Below are 27991 nucleotides of genomic sequence, written 5' to 3'. Positions count from 1 at the left end.
ATAATGCGTTCCGAGAGTATCCTCTGATCTGGAACCTTTTTATGGCATCTTCCTTTGCCCGAACGTACTCCTCCTCAGCCGAGCAGTTTCTTTTCAGGCGAAGGAATTCGCCATATGGTATGCTGCCTACCAGACATTTTGGGTGTTGGCTTGCTGCATGTAGGACAGCATTACCGGCCGTCGGTTTTCTATACAGCCTAGTCTGTATTGTGTCATTCTCTACATAGACTTCCAGATCGAGGTAGTATACCCTGGTGTCACTTATTTCATCGGTGAATTTGAGGTTCCAGTTGTTACTATTAAATTCGGCGATGTATTCCTCAGCCGAGGATCTACTACCGCGCCACACCACGAACAGATCATCTATGTATCTTGTCCATAGAAGAATATTGTCTGTCCAGCGGTCGTTTGCCACCCCCCAAAAAAAAAAAATATATATATATATATATAAATATAAATATATATATATATATATATATATATATATATATATATATATATATATGACAGGAACCTTCTTCCCATAACAAAAGGAGCAGAGAACCGGGGGGAATATTGGAGGCCTTTATTGTGATCTGTGGCGAATGCATTTCTGGCTCGATGTTAGCCATCATCAGCGCCCAAAAGCCTCCCAGGATAAAATAACACAATGCCAGTGCGTCCCACCTTTTTAAGCTTCGATGTTGCCGGCTCGCTCCACCCCCTCAGCACACCTGTGTGGCCTCCCTAGTATGCCGAGAGACTACAAGTCCCAGAATCCCCAATGTTCGGATCCTCGGAATGGTGTTGCAGGGGGGGTAACAACAGTACCCTGGTGGTTGTACTCAGGTGCAGGGGAGCACGGAATGTGCCTAAAATCCAAGTGTCATGGTTCGTGGCTTTAAGTTCACAAGCAAAGTGTCTCCTCCGGTCCCCTCATGACGCTTCAGCCGTGAAGAACAGGGTTCAATGTAGCATATTATATATATATATTTTTTTAAATAAAGTACTTTTACAAAGTATATGACTTCACCACACATGCATTTGCATTGTAATGTCATGCGTAGTAAAGTCATATGCGTTGTAAAAGTTTGAGGAATTATGGCTTGCGGAGTAATGGTACTTGCGTACTAAAAAATGCGGAGTGATGGTATGCGGGATGAAAGAATGCGGGATATAGTCATATATTCATCCCTGCAGATCTCCATTTTTCCCTACAAGATCGCAGTTTTATAGAGGAGGAGATCGTGGGGTTGCTGCAAAAGCGCGCGACAGCTCCAGCCATCCGGGGGCCTCACGGCTTTTGCAGCACCATATTTATGGTACAAAAGAAGGGAGGTGGAAACAGACTGGTTCTAAATCTCAAATACTTCAATCAGTTTCTAACGTACAACCACTTCAAGATGGAAGGCATCCGTCTTCTAACGGATTTGCTAAAGGAAGGGGACTGGATGGTCAGGTTGGACCTCAAAGACGCCTACCTCTCCATTCCAATCTTCCCGCCGCATCGCATGTACCTCCAGTTCAGGTGGAACGGCCAATGGTACGAATATTTGGCTCTCCCTTTCGGGCTCTCCTCAGCTCCTTGGTGTTTTACCAAGATAATGAAGCCTGTCGTGGCTCATCTACGGGAGAGGGGGATACGTCTCCTAATTTACTTGGACGACATCTTGATATTGGCACAGAGTCAGCAAGTGCTTCAGCAGCATCATTCCCTTGTGTTCTACTGCAGCCTCCGAGAGTGTTCTAAAGAACAACTAGAGCACTAACAGTCCTACCTATTACAAAGGTATGGCACACCAGAAGCCATCTTGATTGGAATGAAGTGGTAAGTCTTAAAACATTTAATTTAAAAAGGAACAAAATAAGGGGGTTAATTTTGCCATAGAAAGTATGATTAGTGCAGCAGAAAGAAAAATGAGGGCACATTTTGAGTGACTTCTCAAATCCTTTTCTATTTCATTAAAATATTCTGACATGCAGTCTCCCAAGATGGCCACCAGAGACAAAAGAGCCCAAATGTAGCCCAAATATCACCCAGATGTAGCCCAAGTATAGCCCAATGACAGAATGTCCCAGAGTGTTCTAAAGAACAACTAGAGCGCTAACAGTCTTACTTATGACAAAAGTATGGCACACCAGAAGCCATCTTGATTGGAATGAAGTGGTAAGTCTGAACACATTTAATTTAAAAAGGAACAAAATGAGGGGGTTCATTTTGCCATAGAAAGTATGATTAGTGCTTCAGAAAGAAAAATTAGGGCACATTTTGAGTGACTTCTCAAATTCTCTTCTATTTCATTAAAAAAATTCTGACATGCAGACTGAAACATGCACTTTGAATACCAGCAGCAGACTTCCCTGGTGAGCAGTAGCTTTACTACAGTGATCTAATGAGCAACTAGAGTGCTAACATTCAGAATTTATGGCAAATGTGTGATGCATCTGAATGCCTTCTTGATGGAACTAAAGTAAACAAGCATTGAAAATGCAATAGATCTCGCCCTCGTTTAAGTTAAAGCCATTCTGTTTGTAATGAGGTGGCTTTTTAGCTTTGCTTTTATTCGTTTTTATCAAACTTTCATGTAAATAACATGCATATGTATGCATATATGTATATGTATGCATGCATTTATATTTGTATTTATATAGATATGCAGATTATATATGTTTATATATACATATATATATAAATGCATATGCATATTTATGCATATATATATGTGTATATGTGTGTGTGTAGAGAGAGGTAGAGGTAGAGAGGTAGAGGTAGAGAGGTAGGGACTAGTAGAGAGAGGTAGAGAGTAGAGAGTGAGTAATAGAGAGTAGAGAGTGAGTAGTAGAGAGTAGTAGAGAGCAGTAGAGAGAGTAGCAGAGAGTAGAAAGTAGTAGAGTGAGTAGTAGAGAGTGAGTAGTAGAGAGTTAGAAGTAGAGAGTAAGTATTAGAGTGAGTAGTAGAGAGCAGTAGAAAGTGAGTAGTAGAGAGTAGTAAAGAGTGAGTAGTAGAGAGTGAGTAGTAGAGAGTGAGTAGTAGAGAGTGAGTAGTAGAGAGTGAGTAGCAGAGAGAGAGAATAGTAGAGAGTAGTAGAGAGTGAGTAGTAGAGTGAGTAGTAGAGAGTAGTAAAGAGAGAGTAGTAGAGAGTGAGTAGTAGAGAGTGATTAGTAGAGTGAGTAGTAGAGAGTGAGTAGTAGAGAGTAGTAGAGAGAGAGTAGTCAAGAGTGAGTAGTAGACAGAGAGTAGTAGAGAGTGAGTAGTAGAGAGTAGAGAGTGGTAGATAGTGAGTAGTAGAGAGTAGTAGATAGTGAGTAGTAGGGAGTGAGTAGTAGAAAGAGAGTAGTAGAGAGTAGTAGAGTAGTAGAGAATGAGTAGTAGAGAGTGAGTATTAGAGAGTAGTGGAGAGGTAGAGAGTGAGTAGTAGAGAGTAGTGGAAAATATTCCAAAGTTTGGCACAGCACCACTTGCACAGCAAGTCCAATCAAATCATATCACTTAGAGTCCTTATTGAAGCGCTGAATCTTGGTGTATATTCAAATGCTTTTATTTTCCTTAAGTTTATGTACCACAGCCAGCCGACGCGTTTCGTTCTGTACAACAGAACTTCTTCAGGGCGTTCTTATTTCCTTCAAGTTATGTCGGTATGCTTTTGTCATATAACTAGATATTTCTTCCAAATGTTAGACGAGATGTAAGTACATTCTTATTCAAATTGACTAGGTATCAATTTTACCCACACAATTCGGGCAGACTTGAGTAATTTATAGCATCCTCAAAGTCAGTCTTTCAAAAATTCCAAAGTATAGGACATGATAATCCAAATCCAAATGTTTCTCAAGAAATTTCATTTTCAATCGTTCGGAATATCGCGATTTAAAAAAAATAAAAATAAATTGGGGCCTGGGGGGTCCTTATGGGACCCCCTGAGCAGGCCTAGGGAGTCAGGGTGCTTCTACCCTGCTCCCTTTGCATGTTTTGCACCTTTGTTTCACTTCTTTCTTGTGCCTTTCTTCTACCGAGGCACAAGATGGCTGCCAACACTTCCTTGTTGGGAGTGTTGACAGACAGTGACAGCCAATCAGCATGCCTTACCGAGAAAGCTGCGTGCTCATTGGCTGTCAACACTTCTAACCAGGAAGTGTTGGCATCCATCTTGTGCTAGTGGTAACAGACAGTGGCAGCCAATCAGCATGCCTTCCCGAGAAAGCTGCATGCTCATTGGCTGTCAACACTTCTAACCAAGAAGTGTTGGCATCCATCTTGTGCTCGATAGACAAAGGCAAAAGAAAGCAAAAAAACAAACGTGAAGAACACAAAAAGGGGGCTGGGTAGATACACCCGGACACCCTAGGCCTGCCCAGGTGGTCCCATAAGGACAAAAAAGGACCATTTTTTTTTTAAACCAAATTGCGGGGGCATAGTGATAAAGAAGTGTGGGGGGTCCACAACCCCCCCCCCCCCCCACACTTCCCCGGGGACTACCGCCCCTGGGGCAAAGCAACGCAGCCCCTTGGCGCATACTGGAGGCTCCTGGTTGGCTAGTTGGCCCCCAGGGACCCCCAGTATGCATGGGGAATTAGTTCCTACTCTGCAAACATGCCAGGGGTTGCGCTGCAGAGAGGTGTAAAAAACAGTGTGGCTTCATTACACCTCTCTGCAATGCAGCCCACTGGCGCATACTGCAGGTTCCAGGTGGGCTAGTTGGCCCCCAGGGACCCCCAGTATGCAAGGGGACTTAGTTCCCCCTCTGCAAACATGCCCGGGGGCTGCATTGCAGAGAGGTGTAAAAAAGGGTGTGGCCTCATTACACCTCACTGCAATGCAGCCCCCTGGCTTATAGTGGAGGCTCCCGGTGGGCTAGTTGCCCACCAGGGACCCCCAGTATGCAAGGGGAATTCGTTCCTCCTCTGCAAACGCACCAGGGATTGCGCTGCAGAGTGTTGTAAAAAGGGGGCGTGCCCTCTGAACACCTGCCTGCAAAAATGTAGTAAATCAGTATGAAAAAAAAAACGTAATACATTTGAAAATTGTCATTTAAAAAAACGTCGAAATTCAATGAAAAAAACATAGGTTTCAGGCCTTATATAGTTAGGAATTAGAATTTAAAAAACCTTGCAAATTCACTGAAAAAAACATAGGTTTCAGGCCTTATACAGTTAGGAATTAGCATTTTTGAAAAACCTTGCACATTCACTGAAAAAAACATAGGTTTCAGGCCTTTTATAGTTAGCAATTAGCTTTTAAAAACCTTTGAAATTCACTCAAAAAAGTATAAGTTTTAGGGGTGTTATAGTTAGCGGGACATTTCCCTCATACAAAACCATTGAAATTGCTCCTATATAGTTAGTTGTACTAACTATATTTCACGCACACGCAATCCACTGCTGATGATGTCACATATTACATCATTCATGACATGGTCAGAGACATCACAGATGACATCTCAAATGACATCAATGATGACATCACTGATGACATCATCCACGTGACAATCACATACACCTTTTGATACACTAGTAAAATCTTTCATCACTCTTTGTAAAATACAGAGTGTCATATTTGAATCCATTGACACAGCAATACAAGTATTTAAAAACCCACTCATTGATTCCTAGATGTATACACACATCTAATCAATTACCTGTAGATTCACTCATACATGCTGTCAATGAAAAATAGAACTCTATCAAAAATACTTATACACCTATATCGACATTACACACCAGCACACAACCTATTCACATATGAAGTTATCCTACTCACTTATGCAAACAATGGATCATACTTACATACTTAGTTAGCTACACACTTATACAAACACCACTTCATCTATTCATTTAGATAGTAAGTCATATTTAGTATATTATAAAATCATTATTACAAGTATTCAGTTATCCATACAGTCACTCACACAATCATTGAGTCTTATATATACTTATTTATATACAACAACTGACACATACACTGCCTTTTATTTTTCTAGTTTGTTGGACATGTACCATTGAGAAATATATTTGCTCATCACCACACCCATAAAGATATTCACTCACCCAAACAACTGTTAAAACATGTAGTTTTAACTTCATATATCTACTGAATCAACTATTCACACATCTTTGGGCAGTCACACATCCTCCACCGAACCACACACACATTCACTCTCCCATACAAATACTCAATTAACTAATATATAACTAATATAGACTTTCACATAGCTAGTAACCAACTGGTGAACTAGTTTACACAACAACTGACAAAGTGATACAGATATTCACAGAGTTTAGTCACTATCCACTATATTTAGTGAGATACTATACATTGTTAAAGTCCTCCATCCAAATATTTATTTTTATATATCCACTCATACTTCAATGTAAATTGCTATACATATAATGCATATTTAAATAACGTAGCAAACCACATTCACTGGATGATGTCATCAGTGATGTCATTTGAGATGTCACTGACCATGTCATGAATGATGTAATATGTGACATCAACAGCAGTGGATTGCGGGTGCGCGAAATATAGTTAGTACAACTAACTATATAGGAGCAATTTCAATGGTTTTGTATGAGTGAAATGTCCAGCTAACTATAACACCCCTAAAACTTATACTTTTTTGATTGGATTTCAAAGGTTTTTTAAAAGCTAATTCCTAACTATATAAGGCCTGAAACCTATGGTTTTTTCAGTGAATATATATATACATACATACGGTCGTCAGTAGGTAGTTATAGTTAAAACCTAGTTTCCATAGGAAATCCGCAACATTTTATTGGGAATAACTTTAGCGCTGGTGGACGAATCTTTGCGAATTTCTCCAAGAAAATGGCCTGCACCGCTCCGTTCCTTCTCTGAAAGTTTGGGGGTGATTCGTGTAGCGGGGACCGAGAAAAAAGGGGAGTCCCAAAACGTGTTTTCCCCATGCAATTTTCCATAGGACCTTTAGCCAGGGCTACAGCCCGAACGGCTGAACGGAATTACACCAAATTTGGTAAAAAGGTAGAGTTCTGTTCGTAGATGGGCCTTTTTGTTGACTGGTGTAAATCCGTTCAGTAGTTCATGAGAAAATCAAAAGTAAAATCATAACTATATATTGGAGGTGTTACAGGGCGCGCACTGTCCGCGCACCTTTCCGAGCACGAGCTGCATGCTAATTGGATGTCAAGTGTCAACACACCAAACCAGGAAGTGTTGGCAGCCATCTTGTGCCTCGGTAGTAGCGAGGCACAAGAAAGCTGAAAACAAACGCGCAAAACACGCAAAAGGGGGCAGGGAAGGCACACCCTGACCCCCCAGGCCTGCTCAGAGGGTCCCACAAGGACCCCAAGGGCTAAACATTTTTTTTTGCAGGTTAACTGTATGTACGCGCACCCCGTGAAAAAAAACAAAAAACCCGGTGTTATTTTTTTTAAATTACCCCCGGGGGGACCAAATCCCGGGGGTATATTTAAAAAAGTGTGGGGGGGCAATCCCCCCCACACTGCCTCGAAGACCGCCACCCCCGGGGGAAAGTTATTATGGTAGCGGGGGCACACGGCCCCCTGCAGCCCCGGGGACCGCCACCCCCTGGGCATTGTTGAAAAGTATGCAGGGACTTCCACCCCCGGGCTTTATTTTTAATAAAAAACATGTGTGGGGAGGCTCAAAACCCCCCACACGCACCGGGACCGCCACCGCCTTAGGGCACTAATATGCAAATAGGGGGGTCTGTGACGTACACCCCCCAGCCCCGGGGACCACCACCCCCCAGGGCTTTGTTGATGTTGGGAGGGGGGCCACGCGCCCTACCACAACAAACTGCTTTGATTTTTGAAAGAGAGAGCAGGAAACCAGCTCTCTCTTTCAAAAATAAACGCTGATTGCTTTTCTGTATGGGGAGCAGCATTTTAGCTGCTCCCAATACAAAAAAGCAATGCCCACCAGGAGCCTCCAATATGGGCCAGGGTCTCCCTTGCAGAGATGTGTAAAGAGGCCATGCCCCTTTTTATACCTCTCTGCAATGAAGCCCCCTGGTGCATACTGGACGTTGCTGATGGGCTTGTTGGCCACCAGGGACCGCCAGTATGCGAGGGGAATTACTTCCCGCTCTGAAAAAGCACCAGGGGGCTGCGTTGCAGAGAGGTGTAAAAAGGGGCGTGGCCTCTTTACACCTCTCTGCAATGCAGCACCCTGGTGCACACTGGCGGTTCCTGGTGGGCTAGTTGGCCTCCAGAGACCCTCAGTATGCAAGGGGAATTAGTTTCCCCTCTGCAAACATGCCAGGGGGCTGCGTTGCAGAGAGGTGTAATTAGGTCCCGCCCCTTTTTACACCTCTCTGTAACGCAGCCCACTGGCGCACACTGGAGGTTCCTGGTGGGCTAGTTGGTCCCCAGGGACCCCCAGTATGCAAGGGGAATTAGTTCCCCCTCTGAAAAAACGCCAGGGGGCTGCGTTGCAGAGAGGTGTAATGAGGCCACGCCCCTTTTTACAACTCTCTGTAGCACAGCCCTCTGGTGCATACTGGAGGTTTCTGGTGTGCTAGTTGGCCCCCAGGGACCCCCAGTATGCAAGGGGACTTAATCCCCCGACTTAGAACGCGTTATGAGGCATGTTTGGACAGTGGTGAAGGTAGGGGACGGGGCTTGAGGTGACATGTGTGCAAACACGCCCTGTGGCGCGTTTTAGCTTGGGGAATATATTCCTCTTCAATCCAGAGGTCCCATAGGGGCCAACTAGTCCAACGCGTACCTCTAGTAAGAGCCGTGCCACGGAGCTGCGGTACAGAGTGTTGTAAAAAGGGGGCGTGCCCGCTGAACACCTCTCTGCAATGCAGCTCCCTGGCGCAAACTGGAGGTACATGATGGGCTAGTTGGCTCACAGATGACCTCAGGATTGAAGAGGAATATATTCCCCAACATAAAACGCGCCACAGGGTGTGTTTGCACACATGTCTCCTCAGGCCCCAACCCCTTCCTTCACTATTGAGCGAAATATTCCTCTAAAATCAGCCGAATTCCGATTTACTCACCTGTTATCACGAGAGACGTCAGTGCTGCATCTTTCAGCCCACTACTGATCCTGAAAAGTAATTGTAACCATACTTACAGTAATTTGAATTTCCTTCCATAGGTTTACATTGACTGGTTTAAATTTAACATTTTTCTAAGTGTGGAGTTTTGGAACTTTAAAAAATTCCTCAAAAATCAGTCGAACTACGAATTCCGATTTACTCACCTGTTATCAGGAGAGACCTCAGTGCTGCATCTTTTAGCCAACTATTGATCCTGAAAAGTTATTCTAATCGTAGTCACAGTAAATTCAATTTCCTTTCATAGGCTAACATTAAAATGTTTTACTTGTAAATTCTTCTAAGTGTGGAGTTTTGGAACTTAAAAAAATTCCTCAAAAATTTGCCAAACTAGGAATTCCGATTTAATCACCTGTTATCAGGAGAGACCTCAGTGCTGCATCTTTAAGCCCACTATTGATCCTGAAAAGTTATTCTAATCGTAGTTACAGTAACTTCAATTTCCTTTCATAGGCTAACATTAAAATGTTTTACTTGTAAATTCTTCTAAGTGTGAAGTTTTGGAACTTTAAAAAATTCCTCAAAAATCAGCCAAACTACAAATTGCGATGTACTCACCTGTTATCAGGAGAGATCTCAGTGCTGCATCTTTCAGCCCACTACTGATCCTGAAAAGTAATTGTAATCATACTTACAGTAACTTGAATTTCCTTTCATAGGCTAACATTGACTGGTTTAAATTGAACATTTTTCTAAGTGTGGAGTTTTGGAACTTTAAAAAATTCCTCAAAAATCAGTCGAACTACGAATTCCGATTTACTCACCTGTTATCAGGAGAGACCTCAGTGCTGCATCTTTAAGCCCACTATTGATCCTGAAAAGTTATTCTAATCGTAGTTACAGTAACTTCAATTTCCATTCATAGGCTAACATTAAAATGTTTTACTTGTAAATTCTTCTAAGTGTGGAGTTTTGGAACTTAAAAAAATTGCTCAAAAATTAGCTAAACTAGGAATTTAGATTTAATCACCTGTTATCAGGAGAGGCCTCAGTGCTGCATCTTTTAGCCCACTATTGATCCTGAAAAGTAATTCTAATCGTAGTTACAGTAACTTGAATTTCCTTTCATAGGCTAACATTGACATGTTTTACTTGAAAATTCTTGTAAGTGTGGAGTTTTTGAACTTTAAAAATTCCTCAAAAATCAGCCGAACTACAAATTCCGATTTACTCACCTGTTATCAGGAGAGATCTCAGTGCTGCATCTTTCAGCCCACTACTGACCCTGAAAAGTAATTGTAACCATACTTACAGTAACTTGAATTTCCTTTCATAGGCTAACATTGACTGGTTTAAATTGAACATTTTTCTAAGTGTGGAGTTTTGGAACTTTAAAAAATTCCTCAAAATTCAGCCGAACTACGAATTCTGATTTACTCACATGTTATCAGGAGAGACCTCAGTGCTGCATCTTTCAGCCCACTATTGATCCTGAAAAGTATTTCTAATCGTAGTTACTGTAACTTGAATTTCCTTCCATAGGATATTATTGCCTGCTATATAAAATATATATAAATTATAAAAAATATAAAATATTACAATTTCAATTTTTTTTAAAACATTTATTTTTCAATTTATATAAAAAATATGTAATGTAATTTAAAAAATAAAATATCTAAAGATAAATCATTTAAAATAATGTAGTAAATCGGTATAAAAAAATATAACAATGAATACATTTAAAAATTATCATTTACAAAAGCTTTGAAATTCGCTGAAAAAACCATAGGTTTCACACACGTTATAGTTAAAAATTAGCATTTAAAAAACCTTTGAAATTCACTGAAAAAGCATAGGTTTCACACATGTTATAGTGAAAAATGAGCATTTAAAAAACCTTTGAAATTCACTGAAACTGTTGCTGAATGAGTGGATGTGTATGTAGATGGTGAAATTACTGAATAGGTTGTTGTAACTGGTATTGGTATCTCCATTTTTTTGAAAATGTTAGTTTCTATTTTTGAATGTGTGTATCAAGGGTTATATTACGCTGAGAGGAGGTCTGCCACTCTTTCACAAAGATGATGTCATTAATGATGCCATCAGTGATGTCTTTTGAGATGTCATGAGTGATGTCATGAGTGATGTCACTGACCATGTCATGAGTGATGTAATATGTGACGTCATCAGCAGTGCATTGCGGGCGCGCAAGTTATAGTTAACTCTAAAGGGGGAATTTCAATGGTTTTGTATGAGTGAAATGCCCAGCTAACTATAACATGTGTGAAACCTATCATTTTTTCAGTGAATTTCTAAGGTTTTTTTAAATGCTAATTTTTAACTATAACGTGTGTGAAACCTATGGTTTTCTCAGTGAATTTCAAAGGTTTTTTAAATGCTAATTTTTAACTATAACGTGTGTGAAACCTACGGTTTTTTCAGTGAATTTCAAAGGTTTTTTAAATGCAAATTTTTAACTATAACGTGTGTGAAACCTATGGTTTTTTCAGTGAATATATATATATATATATACATACATACTAAAGACAAAGGTGGAAAATTCAAAACTTGAAAATGTTCTGTTAATGTGAAGAAATACATAATTAGAAGCCATACATTAAGTTGGTATCATTATCCTAATCATTGGGGGCAGTGAACGTACCGCAAATGGAATCTAGTAATAACTATTGGAGACCTCAACTGAAGCAATACTGGTTTGTGCCAACAAAAATAGAGCATGTATGACACTTACATAGTAGAGCCCAGCATCTTGTCTTTTAGAAATAAAACATGTTTCGCATTTAAAATAAAATGCTGATGTTCATGAATGTATTGTTTGTGAATTAAATTAGGTATTCCACAGTTTGTATATTTATTTGATCTGTACTTATTTCTGGCTTTTTATTTATTGTTTTAGTTTTCAAATCCTAGACATTCTTTAGGCCAGTTCCCAGCTTCCAGTAGTGGTTCAATGAGAGACCACACATGTCAAAAGGTTAAGACTTGTTGGGAGTTCGGATGCACTAGTGCTCTGCACTAGGAGTGAAGCTACATTCTGCTCCCAGCAACTCTCAAGCAGATAGTGCATGCATCATATTTATAGTGTGATTGACTGTGCTTAGCATTAGTGAGGCGGTGGTAATGTTTGGTGAACTACGGGCCTCTATAGCACGAGATGATAAACATGCAAGGCAGAAAAATGAATGGAAGTGAAATGAAGAGGTGAAGAACAATTATATGACACATGATGGGCCACAGACATGTTTTAGTGAAATTACTCTGAGGAATTCACCATTTTGCTACCATCATTTCAAACTTTTCTTGAGGTTATTGATGAGAAGGATCAGTCTTGCATTTTAGTGGGATATTTCATGACTGTGACTTCAGAGCCCACAGCTTTTTACGAAATGTGTTCGATTTTAATAGTGCATTAGAATGCATTATTTGCATCAATTTACATTTGTTCTTGGGGATAGAACCATTGCTGCCCTCTCTGGATGAGGTTGGGCTCACACGCTTTGCTCTGTATCTGGCACACTTTCACAAATCTCTAGATGCCGCTTGCTAGTGTGAAAGACAAGAATAGTCAATACTGTTTCCATCTTAATAGAAAACTGGTCAGCACATCGGCATTAAAATCATTAAAGTAAGCTTTAGGATATCAGAGGATATAAAGCTAATTTGAGAAAAGCACTGCAAAAAATCCGGATTATCATCTGATCACGGAACAAAACAAGCAAAAAAAAATCCGGTTAAGGGAAATTTAATAAGCAAAAAAGTTATTACTGGTTCCTATAATAGCCTCTTCCTACACACGTTGTCTCCACCATTGCATTGTGAATGAATTCTTGAAATAAAGACATTAGTGATTATTGATGCCCCCTTCAGGGACTGACCAAAGGATGCGTTATGGATTAAGACCATTAATATAGGACATTTACCGCCCTGAACTGCATTCTATGCAATTTCTCATTGTCTCATCTCAACATAATTCCCATATTTATATAATTAGATGCTTCTTTGTCTCTTTCTTATTCCCATTTCTTACATACCATGAGTGTTCACTATAATCTCATGTAGGAGTGTGTATTTATTATCACACATATTTCACACAATGTTCAAATTTTTTTAGAGCATTTATATACAAATTCAATTATGAATTTCGTTTTTAACTTTTACCATCTACACTCTTTTTCTATTTTATGGTGAATGATATATATATCAATGCACATACCGCGAAATCCAGCACGCCGTGAGGGGAACGGCCAGCACACTGCAATCCACGCCGTGAGGGGAACGGCAGAGGTCCCAGCTACCCCAGCAGTCCCAGCAGCCCCAGTACACGCCGGTCCCACCAGCAGTGAACACTACAACTCCGAGCTGCCCTGGGGACCGGCGCAAGATCGCTGATGGCAACATGGCGCCCGGAGGCGCTTTAAGAGGAAGGAGCGCTGAACGCTCCTGGGGGCAATACAGCGAAATCCAGCGCGCCGAGAGGGGAACGGCCAGCACACTGCAATCCACACCGTGAGGGGAACGGCAGAGGTCCCAGCTACCCCAGCAGCCCCAGCAGCCCCAGCACACGCCGGTCCCACCAGCAGTGGGACACTACAACTCCCAGCTGCCCTGGGGACCGGCGCAAGATCGCTGACGGCACCAAGGCGCCCAGAGGCGCTTTAAGAGGAAGGAAGGCCTCTCGCCACGCGAGTCGCGCCCGAGAGAAGCCTGGGACAAGGGCGGGGCCATCGGAAGCCGGATGAGGCCAGGCTGGGCAACCCCTCTTTCATCTGCGGTGGATGCCGACAAAGTCTAGGCTATCTACCAAAGGTACTGTTAAATAATTTATAAAGCCCCCTGGCCCCATACGTTTGAAACATTGGTCCAGTTCTCAGTTTCAAGGAGCAAATATTGACTTGGTGGGGGACTCTTGCCATACCCACCGCTGATTCTGTAATCATCTGCAAAGAATGAGTAATGTGGGTAAAAGGTCGAAAAATTCCATAATGCACCCAAATACCAGGCTGCAAGCGGCCATGCCACAGCCTTTACCTAGCTTAACAGCTATAGAGAAGATGCTACAAAAAACTATTGGGGTTGTAGCAACGGCAATAGAAAACACAGAGAGAAGGCTATCACTCACACCCATTGTATGTACTAAAGACCCAGGAGGGGATTGCTCAACTATTGTAACAGATGTCCCTGATTTAAGATCCTATCTAACATCATCTTATGTTGAGCTTCCTTGCGCACAGGCACCCACAGAGACTCCCATAGTGGTTGAGAATACCCCTACAGATCTGAATTCTCCCACCGGTTTGGAAATCCCCACAATAAGTAAATTATGCCCCAGAAGGAGAAAAGAAAGTTTACCCATCAACCAACATGCCGTAATTAACACCAGGTATACCTTGTAGGGTCACTAACATGGTGGCTGACCTACAGGCATGCCTGGAACAGACCATCGTCACCCATATCAAACCCCTAGGGACTGTCTCGCCCATGTCAGCGAAGACCTATTGTGGCGCTACGGTGGAGTTCCACACCTCCACGTAGCACCTGAGCGTTCCGCTCCTGTTTCCACGCCCATCCTCCCCGCCACGAGTGTGATGGCGTTCACTCGCAGAGGCTGGAGCTGAAGCTGCTTCCACTTTGTTGTTGCTGCTGTGCGTCCTTAGCAGTTTTTCTCTGAGGCGCTCGAGGTGCTTGCCCGTGGTGTTGGCCCGAGGCGTTTGCGCCTGCAGGGGGTCATTACGATGCCAGTGTTTTCCGTCTGGCGAGAGGCAGCCGCTGTTGTTTCTAAACGATATCCTGCGCTACCGGGACCGCTGCCGGGGGCCGCTTGGCAAATCTCTCTTGGTGGCGTCAGCGGGGCACTTTGGGAGGTCACAGCCTCATGCTACGAGAAAGCGACAAGCTACGAGAAACAGGCAACGCGCATTAGATCAAGCGCACAGCAACTTTACACCGCTGAATCCTGAAGACGATAATTTAATTAACAAATGCACAGTGCGTGCCTTTTACGATCTAAGGGACTCAGGTTTCATTTTTTAAATAGCTGGAACGTCGCTGCGCTGAAAAACACTACTTTTCTGCAGATGCTGATTTCCCTGGACGTTTGCTTTTGATTGTAGCAGTCAGGCGACTGCAAACTGCAGACTGCAGATTGGACTATATCTCCCATCCTGCATTGCTGTTGCTGTTGCTGTGGCCTTATTCTTCCCCTCTGCGGATGAACTGTGAGTAGAAAAGACGTTTGTTCGTGAGTCAGCTTTACAGTTTTATTGTATTGACTTTCATGGACTGGTTCTCTTTGGTGGCAGCTTCGCCGGGGTTTTTTTTGTTCAATTCCTACCCACTTTCTACCCACTCTTCTAACAAACCATAGTCTCGGATGGGCAAACTAACTGGCGTGCGTGCTAAGGCGAGAGCTCGACGCCTTCAGGCTAAAGAAGCGGCAGCGGCAAAATTAGTGGGTCAGCAGGAAGACATAGCAGAGATCTCTTCTGAAAGCTCTGAAGGAGAACTTGAAGCAGTTTTACAGTCTACAAGTGCAGCTTAGGGAATTTTTTTTTCACCTGACATAATGCAGGCTGCCACTATTCAATCAGATTCTCTGCCTGCGGCGAGTACCGGCGCACAGTCAAATGTGACAGCTGTCAATAAACCTGTAAAACAGTTCCCCCTGTTCGAGGTTAAAGGTAATTCATCTACTTCGAGTTGCACTATTTCCACTTCACTTACTCCTGGCTTAGTTCTCATTAAAGATCCCAGTGCAGCTTTAGTACCGACCTCGAGTGCAGGGGTCGCCCCAGCATTGGCTCTAGTCACCAATTTAAACGATGAAGTCACCAATTTAAACGATGGAGTTACTAACCAGGTGCATTCAGATATATGTCACAAAACGTCGGGCAGTGTGGAGCAAGTGGATATATTGAGCCCTATATTGTCTTTGGATACTGAGACTATTCTGGCTACAGGTACAGATACGAAGCAAATATCAGTTAAAGACATGCTAAATTTAATTTTAGATGAGATTCGTGAAGTCAAACAGTTTCAGAGGGCAGAGCTTGTCGGGATCCAAAATAGCCTCGACAAAATTGAGGACATGGTTTCTACTTTCCCTCCTAGACTTCAGGAAGCGGAAACCAGATTTTCAAGTCTAGATGATGAAATGCCCAAGCTTCAAAAGGATGTTAAAGATGTTTTCAAATCGTCAAAGGCTCTGGAGTCTAAGCTGGATGAACTGGAGAATTTCAATCGTAGATCCAATCTTAGAACAGTAGGGGTCCCGGAAAAAATTGAAGGATCGAATATGCTTCAATGGGTCACCTCCTTTCTACAGCATGAAGTCGTCCCGGAATTCAAAGGCGATCTGACAATCACCCGAGCTCATCGGGTGACTGCTCAGCCATTCCCAAACTCCACTCTCCCTTGTACTTTTCTGGTAAATTTTGCAGACATACGCATCAAGGAGACAATTTTGTAAAAAGCTATAAACAAGGTCGATTTGCAGCGAATGCTACTACAAAATGCCGGATTTTCTCTGACTTGTCTGCTGCTGCAGCTAGGCGCAGAAAGGAGTTTGTGAAAATCTTGCACCTGTTTAAAGCTAAGGGGGCACAAGCCTCCATAGCACAACAGTCAAAGCTAAAGGTGCTGATTAAAGGCAAATTCTATCTCCTAACAGATGTTGATGAAGCTAATGATCTGCTTAGCAAAATGTCGCCTGGTTAGATGTATTGGCTACTTCTGTGTTTTTCTTTCACTGCTGTTCGGTGACGGTCTCATAACGGAGATGTTTGTGGTGGGTCTGGTGGATGGGTGCGGGAGCGGGAGCGGGAGGGGTAGGGCTTGGGAGGTTATGGGGTGTTAATCCAAGACACCTCTATGGTTGGGGACAAGACCCAGTGGCAGGCGTGGGAGAGAGTAGTAGGAGGTGGACCGCGGGTGAAGTTCGGGTGGGGGAAAAAAAAGGGTGAAATGTTAAAGTTTTTTGCAGTCAGATGGTGCTCTGTGAAAAAGTTCATCACTGGTTTTGTGTTATTTTTGATGTCACAATGTCAAGTCATATTAGTAAATAATTTGTATTATGTCTGTTAATGGGGGATTGAAATTAATTTCATTGAATGTGAACGGTCTAAATAATAGGAAAAAATACGGGCCATAGATTCATGGATTCAGACAGAAAATCCGGATGTTATAATGTTACAGGAAACCTATCTCTCTGTTACCAAAAAGGATGATTTTCTTATATTTAAAACATGGGCTTCGTTTCGGGGTTTCTCATGTGCGATTAGCTCACAACGAGGTGTAGCCCTTTTTTTGAATAAAAAACTAGAAGTTGAAATTGTTCAGACGGATCAGGATGATCTAGGTCGATGGTGTTGGGCTTCATGCCGTTTCAAAACTCAACAAAGACTTATTAATTTTGTCAGCTTTTATGCCCCTATAGAGGATAACTCCCAGATTTATGATGCAATGTTTCAATCTCTGCTACTATTAAGAGGGGATATGGTCATAGGTGGTGACTTCAATTTACTGATGAACCCTAAATTGGATTCTACTTCATCTTCTAAAAAACAATTTAAACCTAAATCCCTTCGGATTATGCTAAATAATATGACAATATTTGATCTATGTGATCCATGGCATGTGAAAAATCCACAGAAATGTGAATTTACTTGTTGGTCAGCTCGGTTTAAGACATCCTCTCGAATTGACTTTTTTATGGCATCTAGACAGCTTAATTTCACTTCACAGAAAATTTGTCACAATGGTTTCTCAGATCATGCAATGTTGGTTATTAACTTTTCTCTGACCCACAATAACATTAAGATACCTAAACGTTTAATAAATCTTACTTGCAAGAGACAAATTGGGTGATGATACTTAAAACACAGATTTCAGATTTTATAAAGCGAAATTTGGGATCAGCCCCTTTACACATCATCTGGGATTCTCTGAAGGCTTTTATTCAGGGCATAATCATAAGTAAAGACGCAGCTGAGTGGTGCGAGGTAAAAAAAATTAGGAACTCTCTTTCACAAAAAATTAACGATTTAACAATACAACGAAATTTGAATCCAACTCCTAATGTTCAGGAACAACTTAATGTGGCAAAACGCGATTTGAATGCCTATTACTATTCACAGAGTGAAGAGGCTTTTCGTAATCAATCTCAAAAAGTTTACGAAGAAAGCAACTTCACTGGAACATTTTTCAAGCCGCTTCTAATATGATTCATTCGTTAAAATATTCGCTCACTCATGTTGAGACTTCTAACCAAGCTGAAATAAGCTCTATAATGTTTTCTCATTATCATAATATATATAGTACTCAGCATACCATTGATCATCAAAAATTGCATAATTTTCTGGGAAGACATGTACATCCAAGTCTATGATCAACTAAATATGCGATGCCCATTTTCTCGTGCAGAAGTTGATCTGATTGTTAAGAACCTTCCTTTGGGCAAGGCTTGTGGTCCTGACGGATTCTCTACAGAGTTTTTTAAAGTTTTCTTCAATTCATTTGCTGATTTGTTTCTGTTACTATTAAATTCTATGCTCGAAGGCGGGCAAGTACCTGCATCTTTTCACGAAGGGACGGTTGTTAGTTTCTTGAAAAAAGGGAAAGTCTCAAAACACCCCAATTCATACCGTCCAATTACACTATTAAATTCAGATTATAAAATTGCCACCAAATTATTGTCACTTCATTTTAATTCTATTTCGGCAGATTTCATTCATCCCGATAAAAATGGGTTTATTGTTGGTAGACAGCTTTTTACCAATACGCACTTTTTGATTGAGGCATTAGATTTCTTTGAGTCATGGGGATTACAGGCTTTGGTTTTATTATTAGACGCTGAAAAAGCTTTTGATTTGGTGGTTTGGGACACACTTTTTATTATTTTGAAATATTTCGGGATTCCAAAACAAATTATCACCTTAATTCAAAATCTGTATACTGGTGCAACAGCTAATATAATTATTAATAAACAAATAGCAGGGTCAATTTTAGTTCAGCGGGGAACTAGGCAAGGGTGCCCCTTGTCTCCCATTCTTTTTGCTTATTTTATTGAACCACTTGCATAGCTATCAGGAACTGTGCTCAGATTGCTCCTCCGGTCACCTCTATGGCTAAGATCAAATTATATGCAGATGACATCATGCTACTTATCAAGCCGGATCTTCGATCACAAACACAGGCTATTAAGATCTTTTCAGAATTTGAGGCTGTTGGGGGTTAGCGAATTAACAAAAAAAAAGACAGAAATTTTGGTCTGTGGAGGTGCTAACCCTGTTTTACATCCGGATTTATATGGCTGTATTAACCTAAAACCTAAAAGGTATTTGGGAATTTTTTTTCCCCCTACAATTCAGGATTTATATAAACTTAATTTTGTGCGGTTGGTTCAAAAAGTACGTCTAATGTTAGCACGGTGGGATTCATTGCCATTATCTCTCCTTGGAAGAATAGCACTGATTAAAATGTCAATACTTCCTCTCTTTAATTTCTTATTCTCCACCACACCAATCTTTCTCCCTGGGTCTTTTTTCCAATAGAGTGGAATCGATGTTCTCCGCATTTATTTGCAGAAAAAAAAACCCTCGTATTGACATTCGTACTCTAAATGAAAGAACCGAATATGGTGGCCTTTCACTACCTAATTTAAGAGAATACTATTATGCATATTTTGTATATTACTTAGACCGATTCAAGAATTTATCTACAGGCGTAAATGCCTTTGAAAATTTCTTTTTCGAGTTAATATGCTCTGAAATTCAGATTCCATCCCCTCTCCTCGTACCTAAATCCCCCATATTTGTCCGATATAAAACCTTAAACTGTTTTTTAAACGACGTAATGCCATGCTTAAAAGATATTCCCTCCCTTATTTTAATTTATCAACCCCCCTATTTGGTGCTCTTTCTTTTCTAAAAATCAAAATCGATTCTACTATCACCGTTAACTGGGAACGCGCCGGGTTCCGAACTCTAGCTGATTTTGTGAATAATGGGTCTTGGTTAACGCTCGATGCTATGAAACGTCTGATTCCCAGCAATTTTCTATTAATAAGGTATTATATCGAGATCCTTAAAATTTTGACTCCATTAGATTTGAGCTCTCTTAGTATTTCATCACCAATGTTTGATGACCTTTTCATAAATACTGTAATAAAAAAGCCAGGGGAATGGAAAAAATTATTGGCACATAGTCGGGAGGAGGAATTGTGTTATAAAGCAACATGTAAATGGTTTACCCAGGAAAATATAGTGCTTCCTCTCGAAACATGGAAAACTATTAATAAGTTCAATTTTAGTTCATTACGCGGCGCCAATTGGCGGAGAATGGTATTTTTTAGCAAATGGCTCTTGTATCGCACTCCTGCTATTATTGCCAAAATGTATGATAATTTGGACGCAAATTGTTTTAGATGTTTCCAATGTGATCCAGCGAACTGGTCTCATACCATGGCATACTGTTCTAAAATTAAGCCTTTTTGGGATCCATCTTTCATTTTCTTCAAATTTATTAAGCTATTCCTATTGTTTGTAACGTTAAACTATTACTGTTTGGTTTTGATTCTGATTGTCAACTCCCAGAATATTTGGCTAAATTTGTCTATATCGCAATGGCTGTTGCTAGATCACTTTTACTGCAGAATTGGCGATCTCCACAAGTACCAGTGGTGCAGAAATGGCTTGACAAAATAAAAAAGGTCAGGAAATGTGAACAATTGTATGGAAAAGCGAGTTGGGGGACAATAAAGTTTGAAAAGATCTGGGGACAGTTTTTTGTGTAACAAAAATTTCTTTTTCTCTCTTTTTTTTGAGAATGTATCGTTGTGACAAATCATATTTTACTTTCTGTAACTGATATTTAGACTGCAAATGACTTTAATAAAAACCTTTAAGAAAAAAGAAAAAAAAACATATCAAATCCCTGGTGTCCAAGATTGACAGATTAGTCTCTATCTTGAACAATAGGGAGGCAGGGACTGCAAAGCCCGTAAATCCTTTAGGTAACCCAGTTCTGTCTGAGCAGGGCGGCACACCAAAAAACACATATAGGGATAAGGTAGCATCATCAGTAAACCCTCCTACACCAAATATAAATGTAGTAACACCATTAACTACCACCGAGTCTACAGAGTTCCACCACCCCCACGTCCTACAACTACTACTCATGGCCAGATCCACCAGGGAGTTGGAAACTTTAACCTGAATAATGATAAAACCGGTCTCAACCCCAAGGAGGGCAAAAATGAGATCAAAAATAGTTTGCCTAAAACCAGAAACGTACCAGTTAAAGCTGATCCAGCCCGATTGCCGACCATTAACCTCCCCCCGGAAGCTCTGCCCTTCGTTGTAGCACTTACAGGAGTCCCGCCCCTAGATGTAGGGAGAAGAGAAAACCACTCTGTTTTAAAAAATAAATGTACGCAATGGCTAAATGCAAATAGACCATTACCCTCAAACATCTCAGGGGAAATACTTGCTGTCAGAAGAGTGGAGTGGATTGGGGAGGGACAAAAAACTGTGGCAGGAGATATCATAGTAGTAAATTTTAGGGACACCTCTGCTGTGGATCATATCTGCAAAGACCCCCTGGGTGGATCAAACACCCAAATATATCCACTACACCTGTCATATTTCTATCCTACCCCATCCCGGAGATTAGTCTACCCTAACAGGGCTTTTCGCAGGAGGGGTCACTATGGTCCATCAAATAGAATACAACAGTGGCGAGCACCGGGGGAGGGCACTTTCCCATACAATTTTATAAACCCACTACAAGCCCATTGGAATAGGTTCAGCGTATTGGAGGAGGTGGATTGACTCCCACTGGATGGAAACTCTCCACCTCAACCTGTAAAGGGAAAACTTATAAAAGAGCTTACACTGAAGGGACACACACTATCCACTACCCTCGGAGAAAGCATGAGAGAGGGATGCAGTGAGAAAGGTGAACCAGAGCAAAAATGGGGGACCCGATTTATAGATCACTAGCAGCCCGCCCCAGCGTTGCCTGGGGCAGAAGGGGGCTGGGGGCAGCATTTCAGGCTTGCGATGGCTCCCGCCCGTCCCTCGGTGTGCACCCGCGGCTCTTGGCTGGTTCACTTACCTCACCCGCCGCTCCTCCTCGCGCTGCTGATTTTACCGCTCCACTGCTCCTCCGCTTCTCGCTGCTCATTACCGCTTGTCCGCCACTCGGCGCTCCTCCCCGCCTGTCCGCAGCTCCCCCCGCGCTCATGTCCTCCACTCTTCCTGTTGCTCCTGAACGCCGCTCCTCCCCGCACTCCCGATGTCATCACGCAGACGTCGCGGCCGGCGCTACTTTCAGGGGACTACTTTATTTTTAAAGTTACATTTTTAAATTTACGTATTTTTTTTATTTTATGTAGCCTATGTCCATCTACACACCCTGACACATTCAAGGATGTATCGGGTGTGTGGATTGGCGCTGTGGTTCCCGAGTTTACCTGGCTCAAAGGGTTGTGTTCGCTCTTTATAATAGTAGTATAGATGAGGCACCGAGGAAAGACATGTGGGACGCACCCAGCTTAGAGAAAACAGAGGGGACAAACTTAGATAATGTATTTGTCCAAAATGGTACAACGATAGCTGAGGGAGACGGGATAATTAATCCACTCGGGGTCGGGGTAAACACGCTAGATGGGCTGGATGGACTCAAAATCGTATCCTGGAATATAGCAGGATTTGATGCCAAATATGAGGTACAGGAATGGAGAGAATACATCACCAGGTTTCACGTTATATGTTTACAGGAGACCTGGATGATTGATTCTAATCACTTCACTATGGAGGGGTTCAAGTGCTTCCCAGTCCCTGCCCAAAGGTCTTCCTCAGGGAGAGCGGTGGGAGGGCTATTAATATATGCAGATCTCCGGATAGAAGGGGTATGGTCCAACTATAACTGGAAATCGCAGAATATACAGGCGACAGGCCTTCGCTCTAAAGGGATAAACATCATACTGGTAAACTGGTATAACGCTGTAGGTGCAAATAGCAGGGGAAATGTAATAAAACAATTAAACTCCCGCTTAAATGCCCAGCTATCGGCGGCAAAGGCAGCAATCGCCCCTCGTGTCGTCCTCGTAGGGGACTTTAACTGCCACCTCTGTGGGAATTTAAGACCACTAAACAAGGACTGGTCACGGTGCACAGTTGAGAAAGGGCCACAATTTGTACACTCTCCAGAGGGGTGGGAAATAGACAAGGTGACGAAAAGGCATAATCTGCTCTATACACTGGACATGGTCGAGATGGGTAGCGCTGGAGAACCCAGCCCAACCTTCAAGGGTAGAGGATGTCACTCGTATATAGATTTCATTATGGTTTCCCCTACACTTAAAACATGGGTCAGTAGGGCTGCAATTGAAAACAGTATATTTAGCGATCATAATCCATTGGTGGTGGAGCTAAAATGTTTAAAACTTAAGAATGCACCACCCAGAGTAAATATGATAGAAAGGATAACAGACCAAGGGAGAAGGCCTAGATGGGCCAAAATAGACGGGGATAAGTTTTATAAAAGCCTAATAACCACAGGGTCAGATGCAATAAAGTATGCCTCGACCCAAATAACGAGGGAGTGGCGGTAGTGACTGCATTCGAAGAGATGGCACACCGCATCGACGGACTCCTAAAGACCACCAAAATCAGGGCAGTAGCCACCACACCCCGATGGTTTGACAAAGAATGCTCAAAGACCTCAAATGTAGCCTAAAACAGCGTCGCAGGGATAATACTCTAGTAGCTCAAAGCAGATTGATATATAAAAAGACCCTAAAAACTCGCAAAGTTAGCCTCCAAAGACAGGCCTGGGAGGATCTAAGGGAGGCGGCAGAAAGAAGACACCTGTCCGAGTTTTGGAAAATTATAAATAAACCATGTTTCCAGGACTCAAACACCCCACAAATCCTGAACACCATCTTACCAGAGCAGTGGCAGGCCCACTTTCAGAACTTGTATAATCATACAGGCGAAACAAACCATCATGAAGGGCAGAGGCTAAAGTTGACTGCACGGCTAGAGATCACCCTGGCAGAAGTGGAAGGGGCAATTCTGGGGCTTACCAAAAACAAAGGGCCTGGCCCAGATGGTATACCCCCCGACCTCTACCTTAGCAAAGTGGAACTGTGGGCTCCCATCCTCACGAGGGTCTTGAATGCGGCAGCAGAGGCAGGCCTGCCACGCTCTTGTTCCTCGGCAACTAGTGTACCAATATTCAGATCACTTTTTGATCAACTTTACTATGAACATTGAAAGAAGTAGGAAGCCCCCGACTCAGATAGGTGGAAAAACTAGAATATGGAAGAATGTTGATATCCCCGCTCTTATTGGCACCCTAACTTCTTCCCTCCCCCCTTTAGATCAGGATATTGAAGAAATGGAAGAAGCCTTCTCTGGATGGCTACTTCAGGCAGCTGACGTCTATGCCCCTTGTACTAACTTTCCCCGCTCTCGACCCAATGACGCTCATAGGTGGTTCACACCTCTTCTGAAAACTCTTAAACTTGAAGTTCGTCGTATGGAGCGAAAGTGGCGAATAACATACTCAGAGCAAGAAAGAGCTAACTACTGCAAAGCCCGCAAGGACTACCAAAAACTTATTCAGAAACACAAAACAGACTACTTTTCAAATAAAATTCTCAATGCCCACAACAAATCAAGAGAACTGTTTAATATTGTGGAGAATCTCAGTGCCAGTGATAGAACATCTCTCCCGGTGGTCCCCACTCAGGAGCTCTGCAATTCGCTAAATTCTTTTTTCTCTGACAAAATCTGCACCATAAAACAAAGCATCCCCACTACTCAATCCCCCCTCCTTCTGGCTGACACCTTTTATAACTCTACGACCCTGGAATCCTTTCCCTCCATTGACAGTGCCATTTTATCAAAACTCCTTGCTAAGGTCAAATCAGGCTCCCCTGATGACATCTGCTTCCCTCACATTCTAAAAGAAGTGGGAACCAGCATTCCCGCGGGCATACTTCCTTTGCTGAACGGAACGCTTACTCAGGGTAAAGTCCCTGATAAATTTAAAAAGGCTCTTCTTATCCCTCTGATAAAAAAAGTAGGGGCCAACCCACTAGACCCGCAAAACTATATGCCCATATCCTTGTTGCCTTACTGTGCCAAACTTCTGGAGGCTCATGTCTGTAACAGCATTTCCAAATTTTTGGAAGAATCTGAGTATCTTGCACCAAACCAGGCTGGCTTCCGTCCATGCCATTCCACTGAGGCAGTCATCCTCTCGGTGCAGAATACTTTGAGGAGGAATGCGGATGAAGGGATCCATCAGGCTCTGGTGCTATTAGATCTCTCTGCCGCGTTCGACACGGTCGACTATACCATCTTGGTCGACCGTGTCGAGCAGGCAGGTCTCAGGGGCCCTACGCTGAGCTGGATCCGCTCATTCATTACAGGCCGTACTCAATCTGTCAGATTGGGTCCCTTCACTGCCCCTACTATACCTACCACCTGCGGAGTTCCTCAGGGTTCTTCGTTATCACCTTTGCTTTTTAATTTGTATTTGCGTCCCCTTCTGTACTCCCTTAGAAAGGCCAAAGTTACCATCTTCAACTATGCAGATGATTTGCAGCTAATTTTTCCTTTGAACACCAAGGACTCTGTGGTAGAATTCCAAAACACCATGTCCCACATTTTGAGCTGGATGAACCGCAATCATCTGAAACTTAACCCAGGCAAGACCGAACTAGTCTTGCCTGGACAGAGTGTACTTAGTTGGAACCCCAGTTTCTGGCCTACTAGCATGGGAGCCCCTCCCTCTAAGTCATCCTCGGTTAAGAGCCTGGGTATCTTTATCAGTGAAGACCTTTCCCTAAAAAAACAAGTAGGAGCAGTTGAATCTTCTAGCTTTTTCCAGCTGAAGAAAATCAAGAAAATCGCCTGCTTTTTCTCTCCGGCTGCCCTCACACAGATTGTCATCTCTCTGGTTTTGTCCAGATTAGACTTTTCCAACAGCCTCTATTTTGGGCTCCAAATAGGAGAGCTAAAGCGATTACAGCTGGTTCAGAATCAGGCAGCCAGACTTCTTCTGAATCTCTCTAAAAGGCAGTCTGTTAGACTTGGCTTGAAACAGCTACACTGGCTGCCTGTTGAGCAACGTGTGGCTTTAAAAACTGGGTGCATTTTATTCAAGTCTTTGCATGACTCTGGCCCTCTCTTCATTAGACATATGTTTAAGAGATACATTCCATCCCGCAATCTCCGGTCCATCCATAAATCCCTGCTGATCGTTCCCTCCTACAAGAAGAAGCGCCTCGGAGGCAGCTGTTTTGACCATCTTGCAGCTGGCTTCTGGAACTCTCTCCCCCCTCATCTGAAACTGAATGACAACCTCCTCAGTTTTAGACATTCCCTGAAAACCTGGCTCTGCTCTCAGGCGCATTGCTGAGCTGTTTATTCTCTACCATGACTGTTGCGCTACGTTCCTTCCTACAGCGCCATGAAGCCCCCGGGCGTACGAGCGCTTAACAAATACATAATAACATTAACATTAATAACATTAAAAAAGGGAACCGGGATGACCCCCAATGCTATCGCCCAATATCCCTCATCGATGTCACGGTGAAGGTGTTGGGTCGTGTCATTCTAAAACGCCTGTCAGAATGGGCTGATAGTAACCAGCAAATAACAGACATCCAATATGGGTTTAGGGAGGGAAGGTCAACCACGGATCAGTGCCTGAACCTCTACCTCTTGATCGCCAAGTACACCATAGCCAGTAAGGAGGCGGTCTATCTAGGGTTCATGGACCTCTCCGCAGCTTTTGATCATGTGAACAGGGAGAAACTATGGGCCCTGATGATAGGCCTAGGGGTGGAACAAGATCTAGTTGATATCCTTAAGGCCCTACACTGGAACACATCTGCGTCTGTCCGTTTTAATCAAGATGGATGTAAGGCCTCACCATTCCCATGCACGAGCGGAGTGCGGCAGGGCTGTATTTTAGCTCCATTTTTGTTCTCACTGTACATTAACAACTTGAACAGGGAAGGATGTGAACTTGGAGTGGATTCCCCCCAAATACGCTCCCGCCCAATTCCCGTCCTGCTTTACGCGGACGACGCAGTGCTGTTAGCCCGAACACCGCGGGGCTGCAGAGGTTGATTGACGGATTCGTAAGATTTATGGCAACACTTGATATGTCAGCAAAGCTGGACAAGTCATATGTCATGTTAGTGGGGGCAAGACCAAATAAGAAATTTGCTTATAAGATAGGCTCCAACAAACTAGGTCTGGTCCAGTCCTTTTCTTACCTATGTGAACTATTCGACGGGCTTCTTAAGTTCAAATCCCTGGCGAACAAACACGCTGCAAATCTGGTGGCCTCGTCAGAGGCTATAATGGGCTATGGGAGAAGACTGGGTAGATGGTCCCCGGAGCAAGTGATGAACTTGTACAGAGCAATATGCTGCGCTAAAGCAGCCTATGGGTTGGAAGTTTGGGGCTTTGCAAACACATCCCAGGTCCAGGCAGAAGAAAATACGATTTTTTAGAAGGATCTTGAAAGTACCAAAAAGCACCCCATCCTACATCATACACGAGGAATTGGGAGAACCTTATATTGAAGATCAAATCAAGATCAGGCCGCTCCTGGCCTGGGTCAAAATCTGGACTAACCCTGAGGCTGGTTTGAGCAGGCAAATCATCAAAGACTGCCTGAATCGCGACAAAGGGAGCTCCATCCCCTGGATAAAATATGTTAAAGACATTTTTGAGGCTATTGGTTGTAAAAACTTCTATACCGTACCTGAAGCCCTTATCGCCCAGAATAAGACAACAGTCAAGAAACTGTTTGGCGAATGGACAACCATGAGCAGGGTGGCCATAGAAGAGCGCAAATCCACAGTTGTGTCTTATAGATCACTGAAAACGGAAAGTGAAATGGAACCCTATTTATCAGTGACTCATAGTGCACAAGACAGATTTTACATGACCCGTTTT

At 42.7% G+C, this 27991-nt stretch overlaps 1 protein-coding gene across 3 annotated transcripts in view; it reads left to right on the top strand.

Annotated features, from left to right (window-relative positions):
• The window catches only part of LOC147707763 (trypsin I-P1-like), a 173710-nt gene that overhangs the window by 118170 nt on the left and 27549 nt on the right, over positions 1-27991 (top strand). The gene's annotated exons all lie outside the window — the stretch shown is intronic.

Source organism: Lissotriton vulgaris, chromosome 6 (assembly GCF_964263255.1).
Source record: "Lissotriton vulgaris chromosome 6, aLisVul1.2, whole genome shotgun sequence".
Classification (NCBI taxonomy): domain Eukaryota; kingdom Metazoa; phylum Chordata; class Amphibia; order Caudata; family Salamandridae; genus Lissotriton; species Lissotriton vulgaris.
The sequence above is the reverse complement of the archived record's forward strand: the minus strand, read 5'-3'. Positions and strand labels throughout refer to the sequence as shown.